At 44.2% G+C, this 19,904-nt stretch overlaps 1 protein-coding gene and 1 pseudogene across 3 annotated transcripts in view; one reads left to right on the top strand and one right to left on the bottom strand.

Annotated features, from left to right (window-relative positions):
* RAI2 (retinoic acid induced 2) overlaps positions 1 to 19,904 on the bottom strand; it is a 405,001-nt gene that overhangs the window by 160,377 nt on the left and 224,720 nt on the right. The window lies entirely within an intron of this gene.
* Positions 10,199 to 11,870, top strand: LOC137216816 (large ribosomal subunit protein uL18-like; annotated as a pseudogene).

The raw sequence follows: 19,904 nt of genomic DNA, 5'->3' as shown, positions 1-19,904 counted from the left end.
GATATTGCGTATAGTTCCCTGTGCTATACAGTAGGTCCTGGTTGGTTACCTATTTTATATATAGTAGTTTGTATCTGCTAATCCCAAACTCCTAATTTATCCCTCCCCCACCCCTTTCTCCTTGGGTAACCATAAGTTTATTTTCTATGTCTGTGCGCCTGTTTCTGTTTTGTAAATAATTTCATTTGTGTCATATTTTGTATTCCACATATAAGTGATATCATATGGTATTTGTCTTTGTCTGACTTACTTCACTTAATATAATAATCTCTAGGTCTGCCCATGTTGCTGCAAATGGCATTATTTCATTCTTTTTTATGGCTGAGTAGTATTCCATTGTATATATATGTACCACATCTTCTTTATCCATTCCTCTGTCAATGGACATTTAGGTTGCTTCCATCGCTTGGCTATTGGGAACAGTGCTGCTACGAACAATGGCGTGCGTGTATTATCTAAGAAAAAGTCTTGACCTGAGTTCAAGGAGCACTGCATTTGGTTTGAGGAAAACATTAAGATCACTGGGGTTTTATATTTAGACCCCTTCAAAGAAGCAGACTAAGTGTTCTTTTTAGTTTTATAAAACTGCAGACAAATGAACTTATTAGTAGCCAAATACTAGATTTTAAAAATACAAATCACCTTAAGGAAGTACCCATCAACCCTTCCTGGTTATCTTTCATGGACATTTTAACCAAGACTTCTGCTACTCACATTTTAATATTCCCATTATTTAAAACACAGTCAGATACAATAATAGGCAATCACAACCTACTTGAAGCCCTTAATGCGTCTTTCACTTTATACCGTCTTTTAAGAGAAAGGTAAGTTCTTTTAGAAAACACATAACAAAGCTGAAACCCAACAAACATTTAGATAGCACAAAACAAAACTTCAGAGCTGGGGGCCAGAGGTCCCGAAGAATTTTTCTAAGGAAAAATCTTTGAGATGAATGGTCTCCATTGGTTTGCTGCCCAGCGTTTTTTCATTGGAGCTGCTATTGCACAAGATTGCAACAATAGCTTGATCTTTGTCTTGATCTCTGTTATTTTTGGCCCCAATAGGTTGAGATTATTTTCAATAACTACGCTGGAAACAGCTCTGTCAGTCCCCTCTTTGTTTCACGCCACAGATCTTGACTGAAAATAGTACAATAGCTTCATTAGGAGCTATAAAAGGCTCCATGCCAGGAATCCTTGGGAAGCCACAATAGAAAGATACCAAGGCTGTTTAGGAGGATGAAATAAGAACAACTATCTACCAACGGGTCCGTTCAAGATGCTTTTCTTCCTTTGCTGGAACAAGCAAGTGACTGAGCCTCACCATTTGGGGTCTGCTTCTTGCAATAGCTTCACTGACCCCACAAAGCACCAAGCAGGAGTTTCTGGGGCTTACCTGGGGGTTATCAGACTCGATGCTTCATTTAAGACACACTGAGAGATGAGCGCCACTGCTAGGTTCCCTTGAAGAAAAATGTTCAATTGAAACAACCCCACTGCCAGTGTTTCTCAGAATAAAAGGAGCCTCTGCTAAGTGAGATAATTGTAGAGTATCATCTCCTCCACTCTGCTTTTTGCCAGAAATTGCTATTAACTTAGCAACATTCAGAGCCTTGTCAGAATTCCATATTTACAGCCCACAGACTTAATTGGGACCATGCAGAGAGAATGGCAAGCGTGGTCTAAGTTTCCCAGGGGCTTGGGATTATTGAACAGAGTCACACGGTACGGGATGCAACTGAGGGGGCCCAACAGGGGGACGCAGGGGACTCAAAAGCAACATCTACAGCAGCATAGGGTATCTTGGTCTGTTTGACTTTTCCTCATGTGAGAATTTTTTTTAATTTAGAACCTTAAGCCAGAAAAAAATCTTTAGGACGATCCTCCCAGTTATTTTTTGTTTGTTTTTTTCTAATAAAATGACTGAGACCCAGAGACATATAGCAGCTAGATGTGAGACGCAAGGTCACTCAACTGGGTTGCGGCTGACTCATGCCTATTTGTTCATTCTCAACTATTAGAATATTTTTGGTAGCTAATGGTAAAAGCAGAAAAGGTCTGAGTGAATGAGAGCTAGCTACTCCACTGCAGCCTCAGGACAAGGTTATGAAGAAAGCAATTCTCAAACCATATTCTATTGCCTTGCATGAGAGGTTTACTCAAAAATAGACACGACCACCACAACACAGCATGACAGGGATTATGTTCTCATTACAGCCAGCATCAGGCAATAAGAAATCCTCCTAACCAATGGTTGGGCAAGGGCCCACTTAGGGTTCAATTCTTGGGGGCCATCCCTAAGGGTACGAGCTATAGATGTCACTAGGCTCTTCTACCTGGTTCATGCAAGAGTAGAGAGTATTGCAAAAATATATGGGCAGGGCCACATATCTTGAATTCATGTGATTTCACCAGTGAGAGGTCATTCATCATGCTAATTAACAAGTCCTTCATTTCACAGAAAAACCCTCTTTGTGACATTTGCTATGCTCATTAGCAAAACCCCGGTGATCTCAATAGCGGAAATGCATATAGTCGCAGCCTCTGGACGAGGGCCCCTCTGCTTAGAATGCCCGCAGACCAGCCCTGGGGTGTTCATCCTTGATTCACATCTGGGTTATTGCTTAACCTAAATTTGAGGCACACAGTGTCACTCATAACTGGCGAGGAATTTTAACGTGAATCTCAGACATTATAACAAACTGCTTCATGGTGAAATAAGAATTCGAACCCAGGTCTTCTGATTCCATTCCAAAATCCTTTCCAAAGGGCCACATGCCTCTCTTCTAATAAAAAAAAATCAGCAAGTTTGCTAAACATATGCTAGAAAAGATGTCAAAAGAGCAAATCATGCATTCCCATGAAACTGGGATTCTTTGAAACTGGTTCTGAGGAACCTAGACTGGTGTGCCCTACAACTTCTACAAAGGAACATGTTTTGGAGCTGCGTGAGAACCCACCTTCTGAGTCCCATGGAGCCGTCAGAAGACGCAGGGGGTGATCTCTCAGTATCGCAGCGCAGGGGACTCTACGGAAAATTCTGTCTCGCTCACAGGGTGATTTTGCCTTCTGGCTTGTCTGAGTGGACCTCTGGGGTGTAGCAAGATGTACCCATAAGAGGCACTGAAGAAATACTTGTTAAGTTGTACTGAAAATCCTGCCGGTTCCCAGGGAGCCTGGGCGGGGGGATTTTGGGAATGTCCGTGGGGCACTGATTTAGGCTTAGAACTGTTTGTTTTGAATCCTCCTCTAAGGTTTTGCATAATCCTGTGATTCTGGCCCTTGGCTGCATGTTAGATCATGTGAGTAGGTTGTAAAGACTCTCAGTGCCTAGTTCTACCCTAGAGCAATCAGATCAGAATCTCTGGGGTTGGGGTCCAGGCATTAGTATTTTCTTAAAGGTTTCTGGATGATTTGAATGTGCAGCCAGGGTTGAGACCCGATTGTCTAATTCAGTGCTTCTCAAACTGTGGGTGCAAGCCCCCTGGGGATCGCGTCAGCATGCAGATCCTGAGATTCTGCACTTCTAAGAACCTCACAGGTGAGGACGATGCAGATGTACGGCGGACCATACTCTGAGCGGCAAGGATCTAACCTCTCACCCCTCAAACCTTCTGAGAGCAAAACCACTAAAGCAAAATCTGAGATGGGCCAAAATAATCCAACTCAACCCCGTCATTTATCCTTCTGGAGAATGTGTGGAATCAGCTTCAATGTGACTACAAAGCAAATAAAATGATTAAACACCTAAACATTTTGTAAAAACTGAACTTTGATTTCCCGCGGATTTGCCTTAAATGCTTAGAATATTTTCCAAATCACAAGGTAGCATGGCTCTACTTCCCAAAAGCTAACCATCTAATGTACCCAAAAAAAAGCCATCTCTGCATTCCCTATTTATTATGCCCTTCGTATTTACTGATTGTCTCGTATATCACTGCCTCCGTAGTTAGCCTGTGAGAGCATGATACCCGTGTCTGTGGGTTCTTTTCACAGCTCTAGTTTAAGCCAATTCATTGCAGGATCCAGGGAGGGTCTGGAGGAAGCTGCGTCACAAACAGCCAGCTGGTCTGCAAACAGTGTAGGCGGCTGGCTAGGATAGGGCAATCTTTAAATGTAAACAAAGGAGAAGGCCGGGGCTCACTGAGTGGCCTTTTCGCTACACCTGCACAAGCAGACAGCGACTGACATCAGCTGCAGCCGCCTGAATCTGAAGGACGAGCGAGAGAATTTCGCCAACTCAGAAAGAACGGAAAAGCCAAGCCACTACCCACAGAGCCCAAGGTGCGCGCCTGTGAATTATGTTATCAGCTGCACAGCAGGACTGCGGAAAGCACTAACTATGAACAATATATAAATTACAGGGGTCATTCAATGAGCAGATCAAGTGCAATTAAAATGCAAAAGACTTTTCTTTTTACCTGACTCAGAAAAAAATTTTTGTGACACAAGGGTGTCTCAAATTGTCCAGTAGAGCAGGGGTGGGGGGAGGGAGAGAGGTGTGTGTGTGTGTGTGAACCTGATTACTGAACTCAAAAGGGCTAATGTGCAATTTGTGTTCTTTTTATGTAGATTAAATGCACTGACTGCAGCTTGTACCGCTTAGATACTCAGCAGGGAGTCAAAAGCTTGGGTATCAGTCAACCACAGCCAGCAGCTAAAGCGTGGGGCCAAATCTGTTATTGTGCCTTAGATGAGACACTTAATCTAATCTAATGGGAGCAAACCGCCCTGGACAAATAAAAGGGCATTACCAGCAGCACGGTAGCTGTAATGTTAAGAAGAAGCACCAAATATTTTTTGTGATAACATAATTAATGACTTCTCCAGTCTCCTGTTTGCTCTTTAAAAATTCTGCCTTCCAGCTCACAGTGGCTTGTCTCACAGCCACCCCACGGAGAGCCTCAGGATGTACATAACAGGAGGCAGCAGTCTGCCTTCTCACCCTCTCGGGAGCCATGTGTCCTAGGTATGCCGCAATCAGAAAAAATGTATATTTTTCCCCTGGAGCCACATCTATACCCTCAAGCAGTGTGAAAACATCATTGGGTTTTGATGAATTTGCCTTATTAAAGCAAACAAGAGCGAGGCAGATTGGCCAGGATGCCTGAGGTGGGGCATGAGATGCTCCGCTTCCAGCAAGCTCCCAGGTGATGCCAGTGCTGCTGGCATGATGGCCTCTCCTCCCAAAGTGAGGGATCTCAGACACCAAGGCAGAAGTCCCAACACCCTCTGGGACCTACGCTCAGCAGTCACACAACTCACACTTTGCCATTTTCTAATGGTCACACCTTCCAACCATGAGTTCACTGTGGGAGAAGACTACACGAGGGTGTGAATACCAAAAGGCAAGACTCATTGTGGGTCATCTTGGAGGCTGGTGACCACACCAAATAAGCCAAGGCGCCCTATTCCTTCTGCAAAACACAAAGACTGAGGTCCATGGCTCACTGAATGCTCACAGCCACAGTCTAATAGAGCATACACTTCTGCTCCCAATAGCTGGGTCCTACACCTACTAAGAGTTGACTGTGTTTGATTCCAAACCAGTTTATGACGATCGTTCCAGTTGTACTTTTTATTAAAATTTAGTGCTTTATACAACATGTGAATTAATGAAATATGAATGCAAAAAGGAGTCGTTTCTATGGGAACAAAGCTGAAAATTTTGGAAAGATGTAATAGTAACGGGTAGCTAAAAATGCTTTTGAATTCTCTGACATAAATCATAGCAATGTTTTCTTAGGTTAGTCTCCCAAGGCTATAGAAATAAAAGAAAGAATAAAAAACTGGGACCTAATCAAGCGTATAAGCTTTTGCACAGCAAAGGAAACCATAAACAAAATGAACAGATAACCTACGTAATTGGAGAAAATATTTGCAAATTATGAGACCTACAAGGGCTTAACTTCCAAAATACATAGACAGCTCATACAGCTCAATAACAAAAAACAGCCCAATCAAAAAATAGGCAGATGGGCTTCCCTGGTGGCGCAGTGGTTGAGGGTCCGCCTACCGATGCAGGGGACGCGGGTTCGTGCCCCGGTCCGGGAAGATCCCACATGCCACGGAGCGGCTGGGCCCGTGAGCCATGGCCACTGAGCCTGCGCTCCGCAATGGGAGAGGCCACAACAGTGAGAGGCCCGCATACCGCCAAAAAAAATAAAATTAAAAAAAATTTTAAAAAATATAGGCAGATGACCTAAATAGACATTTCTCCAAAGAAGACATAGAGATGGCCAGCAGGCACATGAAAAGATGCTCAATATTGCTAATTATTAGAGAAATACAAATAAAAACTACAATGAGGTATCACTTCACACCAGTCAGAATGGCCATCATTAAAAAGTCCGCAATATTAAATTCTGGAGAGGGTGTGGAGAAAAGGCAACCCTCCTACACTGTTGGTGAGAATGTAAATTGGTGCAGACACTATGGAAAACAGTATGAAGATTCCTTAAAAAACTAAAAATGGAGTTGCCATATAAGCTGTTGACAGCAATCCCATTCCTGGGCATATATCTGGAGAAAACCCTAATTCGAAAAGATACATGCACCCCAATGTTCATAGCAGCACTATTTATAATAGCTAAGACATGGAAGCAACCTAAATGCCCATCAACAGATGAATGGATAAAGAAGGTGTGGTTTGTATATACACAATGGAATATTACTCAGCCATAAAAAGATTGAAATAATGCCATTTGCAGCAACATGGATGGACCTAGAGATTATCATACTAAGTCAGACAGAGAAAGACAAATACCATATAATATCTATTATATGTGGAATCTAAAATATGATACAAATGAACTTATCTATGAAACAGAAAAAGACTCACAGACAGAAAACAAACTTACGGTTATCCAAGGGGAAAGGGGGTGGGAGAGGGACAAATTAGGAGTTTGCGATTAGCAGATACAAACAAGGCCCTACTGTACAGCACAGGGAACTATATTCAATATCCGGTAATAAACCATAATGGAAAAGAATATGAAAAAGAATACACACACACACACACACACACACATATAACTGAATCACTTTGCTGTACACCAGAAACTAACACATTATAAATTAACTATACTTCAATTTAAAAATAGACAAAAATTACTGTTGAATTATGTGTGTGCCAAACAACTGTAAAAGATTGGAAATCATTAAAAAATTGGGAGGATTATGCACTGAGCTTGTTTCACAAATGTCTTACATTCTTGCTCTACTTTCAAAACTGGAAATCATAGACAGTGCATTTTAGGGACAGTTCATGAGAGAAGGAAAACCTGTAACTCCTATCAGCAGATTTATATTCAAAGAATATGACTTGGCTATACAACAAAAGTTTAGTGAATGAATGTATATTTACATGTTTTAACTTAAATAAAATATCTACAGTTCGTATATACCATTTTTTCAATGATGCCCTGTTTTAACTACCTTTTTTTTTTTTCAGTTAACCAACCAAATTCTGGTTCAGATGGATGGGTACAAAGCATACATTATAAATGGGAAATTGCTCCCGAACTGGCACTTTTGTTTAGAAGTAGGATGAAAGAAGGATAGAGCTAGAGAGAAGGAGGGGCTAGACCATCTGGTTCTAGAAAGTTCTGCGACTGGAAGGCAATTTATCTGCAATCTCACTTACTTGCTACCAGTAAGGTGGAGCCACAGCTGCCCTACTGTACACATGCCTGGGGCTTCATAATGTCTTTTGGTGGCTTCTTTTCCCTCTCAAGGCCGTCCTTGCCATTTATTTTAACCTGATTTCACTTGCATGCAATGCTTAGGGAGAGATATAGCTTTCTGCCTACCAAAAGCTCATGCTCCCCTTTCCGTGGTGTTGTTGTAGGAAATGGTTACCCTGACAGGGCGTACATCCTCCAGCCCCATTTCCACCCATATGTGGCCTTGTAACCAGTTCGCATCAATGAAATATGACTGGAGGTGAGAGGCAGCACTTCTGGGCTGGGACTTTGCAGAAGTCAATGTACCTTATCCATGGTTTTTCTCCTCCTGCTGGCTGTTCGCACAGGACTGAGGCTCTGGGGGATGGTAGAGTACAAGGTAGAAGAAATCCTGAGTCCCTGAGTCCCTCACTTGCCATGGGAAAGTCACTCAGTCGCTGGCCAGGACCATCATGTGTCAAGACACTTAAATTCGGAGAGTTGTTTGTTACAGCAGCTAGTGTTATGTCACTTCAACCAACACAGGGGCTGCTCACCTGGGACTTGCCCTTCTTCGTTATTCTGCCCCTCCCCTCCCTCCCACCCTAGCCTCTTACATCTCATTGGGATTATTTTTTTTCTGGGTATGAGTTGTGGATTCTTAACCTGAGGGGTCTATACAATTATATGCAAAACGTTGTCTATAGGTGTATTTTTCTGGGAAGAGGGTCTACTGCTTTTGTGGACTTTTCATATGGGCCTGGGAGCCCCTCAAATTATTACAAAGAGCTACTCTAAGAAATTCACCTTCAATGTCATATTCCTAATTTAATCCATGACCTTAATTCACCCTATGATTTAGAGATCTGAGTATCTGTGGGCAATTCATGGACGCAGCTTAAAGTGAAAGCAAAAGTAAAGAGCTCACACTAGGTCGTGAATGCAAATGTACAAGCATATCATGGACATCGTGGAATGAATAGAAGCAAATCGGTGGACTGAAGAAGCTGAACGGAAACCCCCATATGACACTTATTAAGTAGCTGTCTTTCTCCTGTTGTATAACTACAGCTCCAAACCATGTCTTGGTGACTTAAAAGAGCTACCATGTTCCTTTCCAACAGCCTAATTTATGGCATAGGACTAAGGAGATCCTGTTTCTTTATATACTGAGAAGCAGTTCTTCTCTAGCTCAACTCATACTTCCTGAGAGTTTAGGTCCAGCAAAACCGTGTTAATGCCAGGGCAATGAAAAATTTTGCGGGGGGCGGGGCCTGTAGGACTCTGCAAAGGACTGGAAATATGAGACGGTGGCTCATGCCTGTCCCAAGAATTGAAAATTACTGGGTGGAACGAAGGGTCTCCAGAGAGTTTATTATTCATATGAAGGTGTCTAGTCTCCTCTTCAGAGGCTGGGAATGACCTGAATTCTAAGCTAGGGTTGACATAGAGCTTCCCCGTTTGCTTAGTGTCTTTTTTTTTTTTTTTTTTCGGTACGCGGGCCTCTCACTGTTGTGGCCTCTCCCGTTGCGGAGCACAGGCTCCAGACGCACAGGCTCAGCGGCCATGGCTGACGGGCCCAGCCGCTCCGCGGCATGTGCGAGCTTCCCAGACCGGGGCACGAACCCGTGTCCCCTGCATCGGCAGGCGGACTCTCAACCACTGCGCCACCAGGGAAGCTCTGCTTAGTGTCTTTTAATAGAGCGGACGTGAGTGTATCACGTTCATCTGGAAGGAGTGTGGAGGACTACGGAGCCACCACACAAAGTCCCTTTTCCCCAAGAAGCAAGCACGCGGGTAGGAGGTAGGAATATTCACCCAAGGTAAGCGAGTGCTAAACTTGCAGGATTCCCCCCCACCAACCCTATGTTTTTAACTAGGGTCTACTGATATCTTCTCTTGTTGCCCAGTTTGTAGACAAGGTTTCATACCCTCTGTTCTTTGAACATTCTGGACCTTATTTTTTTTTTATTTATTTCTTTATTTTTTTTTTACGGTACGCAGGCCTCTCACTGTTGTGGTCTCTCCCGTTGCGGAGCACAGGCTCCGGACGCGCAGGCCCAGCGGCCACGGCCCGCGGGCCCAGCCGCTCCGCAGCATGTGGGATCCTCCCGGACCAGGGCACGAACCCACGTTCCCTGCATCGGCAGGCGGACTCTCAACAACTGCGCCACCAAGGAAGCCCCTGGACCTTATTTTGAATCACCTGGGAGTCTGGTCTAAAATGTAGATTCCTAGGTCCTACGCCAGACCTCCCGAATCAGCACCTCAGGAGTACGGCCCAGGAACTGCCTTTTAAACACATGCCCCAGGTGATCCTAAGTCTCACTGGTTTGCCCAGCACTGGTCCAAAGTTTCTGAGGAGTGGCAGCTCTGGAATGTCTTAGGCTGTGGCACGGCACTGTGTTCTACAGGGTCGGAGGGGGGCCAGGAGACACGTCTGGCTGCACTGGCGAGCAGTCACCTAGCTGCTCCACGGTACCTGCGTGTTTGTTCACAGTGGCTTTGGAGGCTGCAGGTCTGTGACAAGCTGCGGACACAGGTCTCTGTTCCGCAGGATGGGGTTTGTTAAGGTTGTAAAGAATAAGACCTACTTCAAGAGACACCAAGTGAAATTTAGAAGAAGACAAGAGGGTAAAACTGATAACTATGCTGGGAAATGCTTGGTAATCCAGGATAAAAAGAAGTACAATACACCCAAATACAGGATGAGTTCATGTAACCAACAGAGATATCATTTGTCATATTGCTTATGCCCGTAGAGAAGGGGATATGACAGTCTGGGCGGCTAATGCTCATGAACTCCCAAAGTATGGCGTGAAGGTTGGCCTGACAAATTATGCTGCAGCACACTGTACCGGTCCACTGATGGCCCAAAGGCTTCTCAATCAGTTTGGCATGGACAAGATCTATGAAGGCCATGTGGAGGTACCCAGCGATGAATACAATGTGGAAAACATTGATGGTCAACCTGGTGCCTTCACCTGCTATCTGGATGCAGGGCTTGCTAGATTTACTACTAGAAATAAAGTAGGGCCTGAAGGACGCTGTGGACGGAGGCTTGTCTATCCCTCACAGTACCAAATGGTTCCCTGGTTATGATTCAGAAAACAAGGCATTCAACACAGAAGTACACTGGAAGCACATCATGGGTCAAAACGTTGCAGATGGGAACCCTCTTGCACTGTTGGTGGGAACGTAAATTGATACAGCCACTATGGAGGCTCCTTAAAAAACTAAACTAGAACTACCATACGACCCAGCAATCCCACTACTGGGCATATACCCTGAGAAAACCATAATTCAAAAAGAGTCATGTACCACAATGTTCATTGCAGCTCCATTTACAATAGCCAGCGCATGGAAGCAACCTAAGTGTCCATCGACAGATGAATGGATAAAGCAGATGTGGCACATATACACAAAGGAATATTACTCAGCCATAAAAGGAAACGAAATTGAGTTATTTGTAATGAGGTGGATGGACCTAGAGTCTGTCATACAGAGTGAAGTTAAGTCAGAAAGAGAAAAACAAATACTGTATGCTAACACATATATACGAATCTAAAAAAGAAAAAAGTCATGAAGAACTTAGGGGCAGGACGGGAAGAAAGACACAGACCTACTCGAGAATGGACTTGAGGACACGGGGAGGGGGAAGGGTAAGCTGGGACAAAGTGAGAGAGTGGCATGGACATATATACACTACCAAACGTACAATAGATAGCTAGTGGGAAGCAGCCACATAGCACAGGGAGATCAGCTCGGTGCTTTGTGACCACCTAGAGGGGTGGGATAGGGAGGGTGGGAGGGAGGGAGACGCAAGAAGGAAGGGATATGGGGATATATGTATAGCTGATTCACTTTGTTATAAAGCAGAAACTAACACACCACTGTAAAGCAATTATACTCCAATAAAGATGTTTAAAAAAGTTGCAGATGATATGCATTACCTAATTGAAGATGAAGATGCTTATAAGAAACAATTTTCTTAATACATAAAGAACAAAACTCCAGACATGATGGAGAGATGCATAAGAAAGCTCACGCTGCTATATGAGAGAATCCAGTCTATGATAAGAAGCCTAAGAAAGAAGTTAAAAAGAAGAGGAACCACCCCCAAAGGTCTCTTGCCCAGAACAAAGATCAGGTAGCTCAGAAGAGGGCAAGCTTCCTCGGAGCGCAGGAATGGGCTGCTGAGAGCTAGTAAACCAAACCACACTTTTCTATGAAGATTTTTCAGATAAAGACAGTAATAAACGTATTGACCAAGCAGCTCCCCCAAAAGTGTGGCTTTGGAGGAAGTTAATTATGGGGATACTAAAGCCTACCCCCCAGCCATGCCATGTAATGGTATTACCCTACTTCCCACCCCCCTACAAGCTGGAAAAGATGCTGAAGCCCAAGGGACAATGTGATTTGTACTTTGAATGAGACACAAAGATAACTTTTTAAAAATTCAGCCTCCTGACACGTGCACCTCAATACCCCATATGAAAACTCAATGCATTTCCATTAAGCCTCAGTGTTTAGCACGCCCCCTTTCCTCTCTCAGCTCAGGACTGCAGCACCTCCCGAGGGTGAGCCTGGATGCCCTCCCTGTGGTTCTAAGCACCTAACAGACCCTCTTGGCACCTCCAAACATCGTCCTGCTCCCTCTACACACCCCAGGCTGCTTGCTGCAAACGCCTGTAACTATCTACGAGAACACACGTAGCTGGTGCTCAGGGCAAGACGGAAGTGCTGGAGAGTTAGTCCCCCTGAGAGCAGCCCTCAAACAATGACAGGTGGGGAGTTGGCGGAGAAATACCCCAGCTTCCTCATCCCACTGGTGGGATAACTCTGGAACGTGTTCAACACTCTCCCCAAGAGGTCCCTGCTGGGGTTGATATCCAAGAACCCGTGATGGGCACTTGCTTCTTATCACATGCAGCTGTGGCTCCCTTCCCTTCTCTTCTCACTCCTCCACTTTCCAACCAGTGTTTCCGGGGACCTCCTTCCAAATAACCAACTTGCATGTGAGTTTCTGTCTGAGGGCACCCCTCGGGATGTAAAAGACACAAAGGTGATCTAACAGCTCTGAATGGACCCTGGCACTGTAAGAGACAAGTGTGGAGGCCAGCAAACCCCTGTATCTGTAGCATTTTGGTGTGATTGTCTAAATCATCTGACTGATTTCTGCTCCCTTTTTGCTGACCTCCGTGCAAAACCTGTGGATGATGAGTAACCGTGATAGCCTGTTTCCATTGCTCCTCCTAAATTATGAGCCTTTTGCTACCTAGAGTGACAGGAGCAGAGCCACAGCAGTCCCGGTGTGCCCTGTTGCAGACTGAACCTTCCGTGCTCTACGTCAGCAGGTCAAGATCCCAGCACAATTTGGGGTCTCGCGAGGTTGCTGATCCACACCGTGGGGAATCCTTGGGGGACAGGACATCCCACATTTGTGCATTCTTTTAACAAATGTATATGGAGCACTAACTGCTAGTCAGGGTCTGGGGAATATGGAAGGAATGTGCGTAAGTTAACTCTGGTCAGGCTGTTGCTAGATAGAACTCTGCCAGCCCCTGCCCCGAGGGGCCTGGCCACACGGAAGATCCCATCTCGTCCAGCCTAGATGAAGCCAGAGCCCGTTGAATGCTCTCCCTGCATTTAGGTCAGGCCTCTCTGCTTCACCCTCCATGCTGGGAGCAGCGTTGTCCTTCTGAAATACAAGACTGCCTATCACTCCCCTGCTCAATGATCGTCAGTAGCTCCACTATGCCTATGAAATAAAGGACAAACTTCGGATTATATATGCAGCCAAGGGCTCTCAAGTCTGGCTCCAAACCAGCCTTCCACCCTCCTTTTCCGCCACGTCCTCCCCTTCCCAGCAGGTAGCTTGGACTCCCCCAAACACCCTGTGTTCTTTCAGACTGCTGTCCTCTTTTGCACATGCTCCTCCTTAGGCCTGAATTTCACTTATCCCTTTAGCCAACCCCCAGTCATTGTCGAGCACCCACTTAGAACGGCACCTCTTCCATGAAGACTTGCTCGCCCCTCCGTCTACCTCCAACAGCACCAACAGCCGCGTCTCCTGCGTACCTTGCTATTGGCACACGCGCAGCAAATTCAGTACTGAGCACGCTATGCTGTCATGGTTTCTGAGTCTGGCTTCTCCCAGAAGACTGTGAGTGCATAGACAGCAGGGATGTCGCCATTTTGTTCATCTTTGTACCCTACTTGTGGGCTTGAGAGAATGCCTGGAACACCGTACATCTGTAAGAAATGCTTGTGAACGCCCGCCCGGGCCTCAGAAAGCCCAAAGGAGATTTAACCCTTTCTCTCCAGTAATTGATACCATTCCTGGTGTAAGATCTGCTCCACACACCTGGATGGGAATGTTCGCTTGTGCTGTCCTCTCAACTGCTTCTGTTTTGGGGCCCCCGCAGTTCTCTCCCTTGATGTATAGCTGAGCTCTGGAGGTTGCCCCAGGATGTGAGGTCACCAGGGTGCTCTGAGGTGGCAGATGCCAAAGCTGAGCAGGTGGACTTTTATTGCCCCAAGGGTGCATTGTGCGGCTCCCTGGCAGGAGCAGGCTGCCAGGGCTGCCAGAAAGCTGATGACATCACAGCCCCTTACAGACATCCACAGAGAGCCCTCAACTCTGAGGGGTGACAAGGAGAATCAAGAGGGGAAGGAATCAGATCGAGGTGCATTATGCCTGGAGGACTTGAACCATCATTCACAGGTGGAGGGAAATGTCTCAGAAGGGAAAAGCCAAGGAGTTATCTGTTGGTATTCAGGGAAGAGAGGTGTGTATGCAGTAACCTCACAGGTACTCAAGTGAGGCCGGCAGCCACTTACTTCTCCCAGAGGGCTGGTGGCAGTGCCGGCCTGGACAACCTTTGATCATCCTCAAACTAGAAAATAATTAAGCAAACCTCTTCACTCGGCTTAGAGTCCACTTCTTTAAGGTACAGACCAGAATGCTTCATTCTTGAGAGATCTGGACTTTGTAAGTGCTTACTACAAACTGGACCAGGCAAGATGCTATGTACTTTCTGGGCATCAACTCAGTGAACGCCCATAATGAACCCTGGTTGGTAAGTTTCATAATTATCCCCCATTTTACAGATGAGAAATCAGAGGCTCAGTGAAGTTAGGTAACTTGGCCATACTCACACCGTCAGTACGGAGCAGAGCTGCGATTCTTACCAGTTCTATCAGACCCCATGGTCTGTGTTTGGCACTTCTACATGATGCCACCCTGAGTACCATGCTTCCCCTGATGTCCAGAGATAGGGGCCCTGGCCCCTGGCACTTGGCCACTAACTAGCTGTGCTGCCCTGGAAAAGGCACTCAATTTTCTGGATCTCAATAATTGTGTATGAGTTGGACCAGCCGATCTGTAGACCTCCTTCAGATTTAGCATTCTATGAGGCTATGGTGGAATCATATTTTCTTTCATGCATGGTTATCAAAGGTGGGTATCCGGGGCCTAAGATCGACTGGTAGAATATGAAATTGATTAAGTGCCAATTAAGTAGTTGGCATATTTCTGAATCGTGGTATAAGAAGGGCTTTCATTGTCATTTTTAGGCAGTTGCATTGATAAACTTGTTCTTTTTTACTCTTAAAAATTATGCTTTATTACAGTTCTCTAATATATAAAACATTGTGGGTTTTGGCACCCAGAAAATCAAATAGATCAATGGATCAGAATAAAGTATCCAGAACATGTACGTGAGCACTTGATTTATGATAAATGATTCACAGTAGAGCAGTGGGAAAAGTACAGTCTTTGCAAAGAATGGTGCTGGATAAATGGGATAGCCATACGTAAACCATGATGTGTCTTTGCCCCTTACACACCATGTACAAATGCCAATGCCAACTGGATCAACTGGGTTACAGATCTAAAACTGAAAAATAAAGCCACAACTTGATAAAAGTTGAAGGGCCAGATTTTTAGTCCCTTTAACACACTCTGGTTCTCAAGCGTTATGCCCCTTGGGTGGGTCTGCCCATCTCAGGCTGTCAACTTCCTGAAGACAGTAACTCTCTTTCAAATGCTGTTTGTGACAGCTAGTGGGAACCTGCCGTATAGCACAGGGAGCTCAGCTCGGTGCTTTGTGGTGACCTAGATGGGTGGGATGGTGGGGGGTCGGGTGGGAGGGAGGTCCAAGAGGAAGGGGATATATGTATACATATAGCTGATTCACTTTGTTGTACAGCAGAAACTAACACGCCATTGTAAAGCAACTATACCCCAATAAAAATAAACTAATAAAATAAAATAAAATGTTCTTTGTAAGCACTGGTGAATATCACAAATGGGTGAGTGATGAACACCTCTGGGGATGACGATCATGGTGGTTTAATTTAATAACTGTGTTTTCAGGTTTATTTGGGGCTTTAACAATCACTAGAAAGTGTTCCAATTACTACTACTGTATAACAAATTATCCCAAGCCTTAGTGACATAAAGCAATACTTACTATGCCCATGGATGGACTCTCGAGTCAGTAATTCAAACAGGGCACAGTGGATGGCTTGCCTCTGCTCCATGTTGTTTGGGACCTAAGTTAGGAAGATTCAGTTGCTACAGGTGACTGAATGGCTGGGGGCTAGAATCACCTGGAGGATCTTCACTCACATCTGGCAGTTGATCCTGGCTGTTGGCTGGGACATCTGTTTATCAGAACATATACATATGGCCTCTTTGTGTAACTGCTTGGGGTTCCTCACACCATGGTGGTCTCATGATGGCGGGACTTCTTTCATGGCAGTTCAAGGCTCTAAGAGTGAATGCTTCAGAAGGCAAGGCAGGGGACTTCCCTGGTGGCGCAGTGGTTAAGAATCTGCCTGCCAACGCAAGGGACACGGGCTTGAGCCCTGGTCCGGGGAGATCCCACATGCCGCCGAGCACCTCAGCCCGTGCACCACAACTACTGAGTCTGCGTGCCACAACTACTGAAGCCCACGTGCCTAGAGCCTGTGCTTCACAACAAGAGAAGCCACTGGAATGAGAAGCCCACGTACCGCAACGAAGAGAAGCCCCCGCTCACCACAACTAGAGAAAGCCCGCGTGCAGCAACGAAGACACAACGCAGCCAAAAATAAATTAATTTTTAAACAAAGCAAGGTGTAAGCTGTTATCACCTTTTATAACTTAACCTTATACACTACTTCCACTTCATTTTATTGGTTATAAGTGAGTCATTAAGACCAGATAAGATTCAAGGGGAAGGGATATGGTCCCCCACCTCTAGAGGGGAGGAGTGTCAAAGCTGGCACTGCATTTTCACTCTTCATAGGGCAGGAACTGTGTCTTAGTTATCTCTGAATCCCTACCATCTAACTTGGGTCATGGCACAGAGTAGAAACCCAATGAGTGATTGGTAGATAAAGCAATGAATAAGTGAATGAAGGAAGGAACCGTTATCCCATTGGAGAGGGTATCTCTGAGGAGTATAGCCATTTAGTCTTTTTCACTTATTTTTGTGTTTGCATTGGATTTGGTTTTTTATTTCAACAATAAAATAAATCATGGTATGTAAAAGACCTGCAGAGTAGAAAATAAGGTCAATGGTATTATGACACTTTTGCTCTTAAGGAGCATTCTATGGTCATTAATTCTTCCTCAACCCCATATAGTCTCCTATTTTGGGATATGTTCCATGGTTTCCAACAGGACATTTTATTTTATTTTTTTGAATTTTATTTATTTTTTTATACAGCAGGTTCCTATTACTTATCCATTTTATACACATTAGTTTATATAGGTCAATCCCAGTCTCCCAATTCATCACACCACCACTCCCCTCACCACCACTTACTCCCTTTGGTGTCCATACATTTGTTCTCTGCATCTGTGTCTCAATTTCTGCCCTGCAAACTGGTTCATCTGTACCATTTTTCTAGGTTCCACATATATGCGTTAATATATGATATGTTTTTTTCTTTCTGACTTACTTCACTCTGTATGACAGTCTCTAGATCCATCCACGTCTCTACAAATGACCCAATTTCGTTCCTTTTTATGGCTGAGTAATATTCCATTGTATATATGTACCACATCTTCTTTATCCATTCATCTGTCGATGGGCATTTAGGCTGCTTCCAAGTCCGGGCTATTGTAAATAGTGATGCAGTGAACATTGGGGTGCGTGTGCCTTTTTGAATTATGGTTTACTCTGGGTATATGCCCAGTAGTGGGATTGCTGGGTCGTATGGTAGTTCTATTTTTAGTTTTTAAGGATCCTCCATACTGTTCTCCACAGTGGCTGCATCAATTTACATTCCCACCAACAGTGCAAGAGGGTTCCCTTTTCTCCACACCCTCTCCAGCATTTGTTGTTTGTAGATTTTCTGATGAAGCCCATTCTAACTAGTGTGAGGTGATACCTCATTGTAGTTTTGATTTGCATTTCTCTAATAATTAGTGATGTTGAGCAGCTTTTCATGTGCTTCTTGGCCATCTGAATGTCTTCTTTGGAGAAATGTCTATTTAGGTCTTCTGCCCATTTTTGGATTGGGCTGTTTGTTTTTTTAATATTGAGCTGTTTATATATTTTGGAGATTGTTGGTCCATTGATTCGTTTGCAAATATTTTCTCCCATTCTGAGGGTTGTCTTTTCGTCTTGTTTGTAGTTTCCTTTGCTGTGCAAAAACTTTTAAGTTTCATTAGGTCCTATTTGTTTATTTTTGTTTTTATTTCCATTACTCTAGGAGGTGGATCAAAAAATATCTTGCTGTGATTTATGTCAAAGAATGTTCTTCCTATGTCTTCCTCTAAGAGTTTTATAGTGTCCAGTCTTACATTTAGGTATCTAATCCATTTTATTTTATTTTAATTTTTTTTGCGGTACACGGGCCTCTCACTGTTGTGGCCTCTCCCGCTGCGGAGCACAGGCTCCGGACGCGCAGGCCCAGCGGCCACGGCTCACGGGCCCAGCCGCTCCGCGGCATGTGGGATCTTCCCGGACCGGGGCACGAACCCGTGTCCCCTGCATCGGCAGGCGGACTCTCAACCACTGCGCCACCAGGGAAGCCCCTCTAATCCATTTTGAGTTTATTTTTGTGGATGGTGTTAGGGAGTGTTCTAATTTCATTCTTTTACATGTAGCTCTCCAGTTTTCCCAGCACCACTTATTGAAGAGGCTGTCTTTTCTCCATTATATATCCTTGCCTCCTTCGTCATAGATTAGTTGACCATAGGTGCGTGGGTTTATCTCTGGGTTTCTATCCTGTTCCATTGATCTATATTTCTGTTTTTGTGCCAGTACCGTATTGTCTTGATTACTGCAGCTTTGTAGTATAGTCTGAAGTCAGGGAGTCTGATTACTCCAGCTCCATTTTTTTCCCTCAAGATTGCTTTGGCTATTCGGGGTCTGTTGTGTCTCCATACAAATTTTAAGATTCTTTGTTATAGTTCTGTAAAAAATGCCATTGGTACTTTGATAGAGGTTCCTTTGAATCTGTAGATTGCTTTGAGTAGTACAGTTATTTTCACAATATTGATTTTTCTAATCCAAGAACATGGTATATCTCTCCATCTGTTTGCATCATCTTTAATTTCTTTCATCACTGTCTTATAGTTTTCTGCATACAGGTCTTTTGTCTCCCTAGGTAGGTTTATGCCTAGGTATTTTATTCTTTTAGTTGCAATGGTACATGGGAGTGTTTCCTTAATTTCTCTTTCAGATTGTTCATCATTAGTGTATAGGAATGCAAGAGATTTCTGTGCATTAATTCTGTATGCTGCAACTTTACCAAAGTCATTGATTAGCTCTAGTAGTTTTCTGGTTGCATCTTTAGGATTCTCTATGTAGAGTATCATGTCATCTGCAGACAGTGACAGTTTTACTTCTTCTTTTCCAATCTGTATTCCTTTCATTTCTTTTTCTTCTCTGATTGCTGTGGCTAGGACCTCCAAAACTATGTTGAATAACAGTGGCGAGAGTGGACATCCTCGTCTTGCTCCTGATCTTAGAGGAAATGCTTTTAGTTTTTCACCATTGAGAATGATGTTTGCTGTGGGCGTCTCATATATGGCCTTTATTATGCTGAGATAGGTTCCCTTTATGCCCCCTTTCTGGAGAGTTTTTATCATAAATGGGTGTTGAATTTTATCAAAAGGTTTTTTTGCATCTATTGAGATGATCATATGGCTTTTATTCTTCAGTTTGTTAATATGGTGTATCGATTGATTTGCATATATTGAAGAATCCTTGCATCCCTGGGATAAATCCCACTTGAG

This window comes from Pseudorca crassidens, chromosome X (assembly GCF_039906515.1).
Source record: "Pseudorca crassidens isolate mPseCra1 chromosome X, mPseCra1.hap1, whole genome shotgun sequence".
NCBI lineage: Eukaryota > Metazoa > Chordata > Mammalia > Artiodactyla > Delphinidae > Pseudorca > Pseudorca crassidens.
The sequence above is the reverse complement of the archived record's forward strand: the minus strand, read 5'-3'. Positions and strand labels throughout refer to the sequence as shown.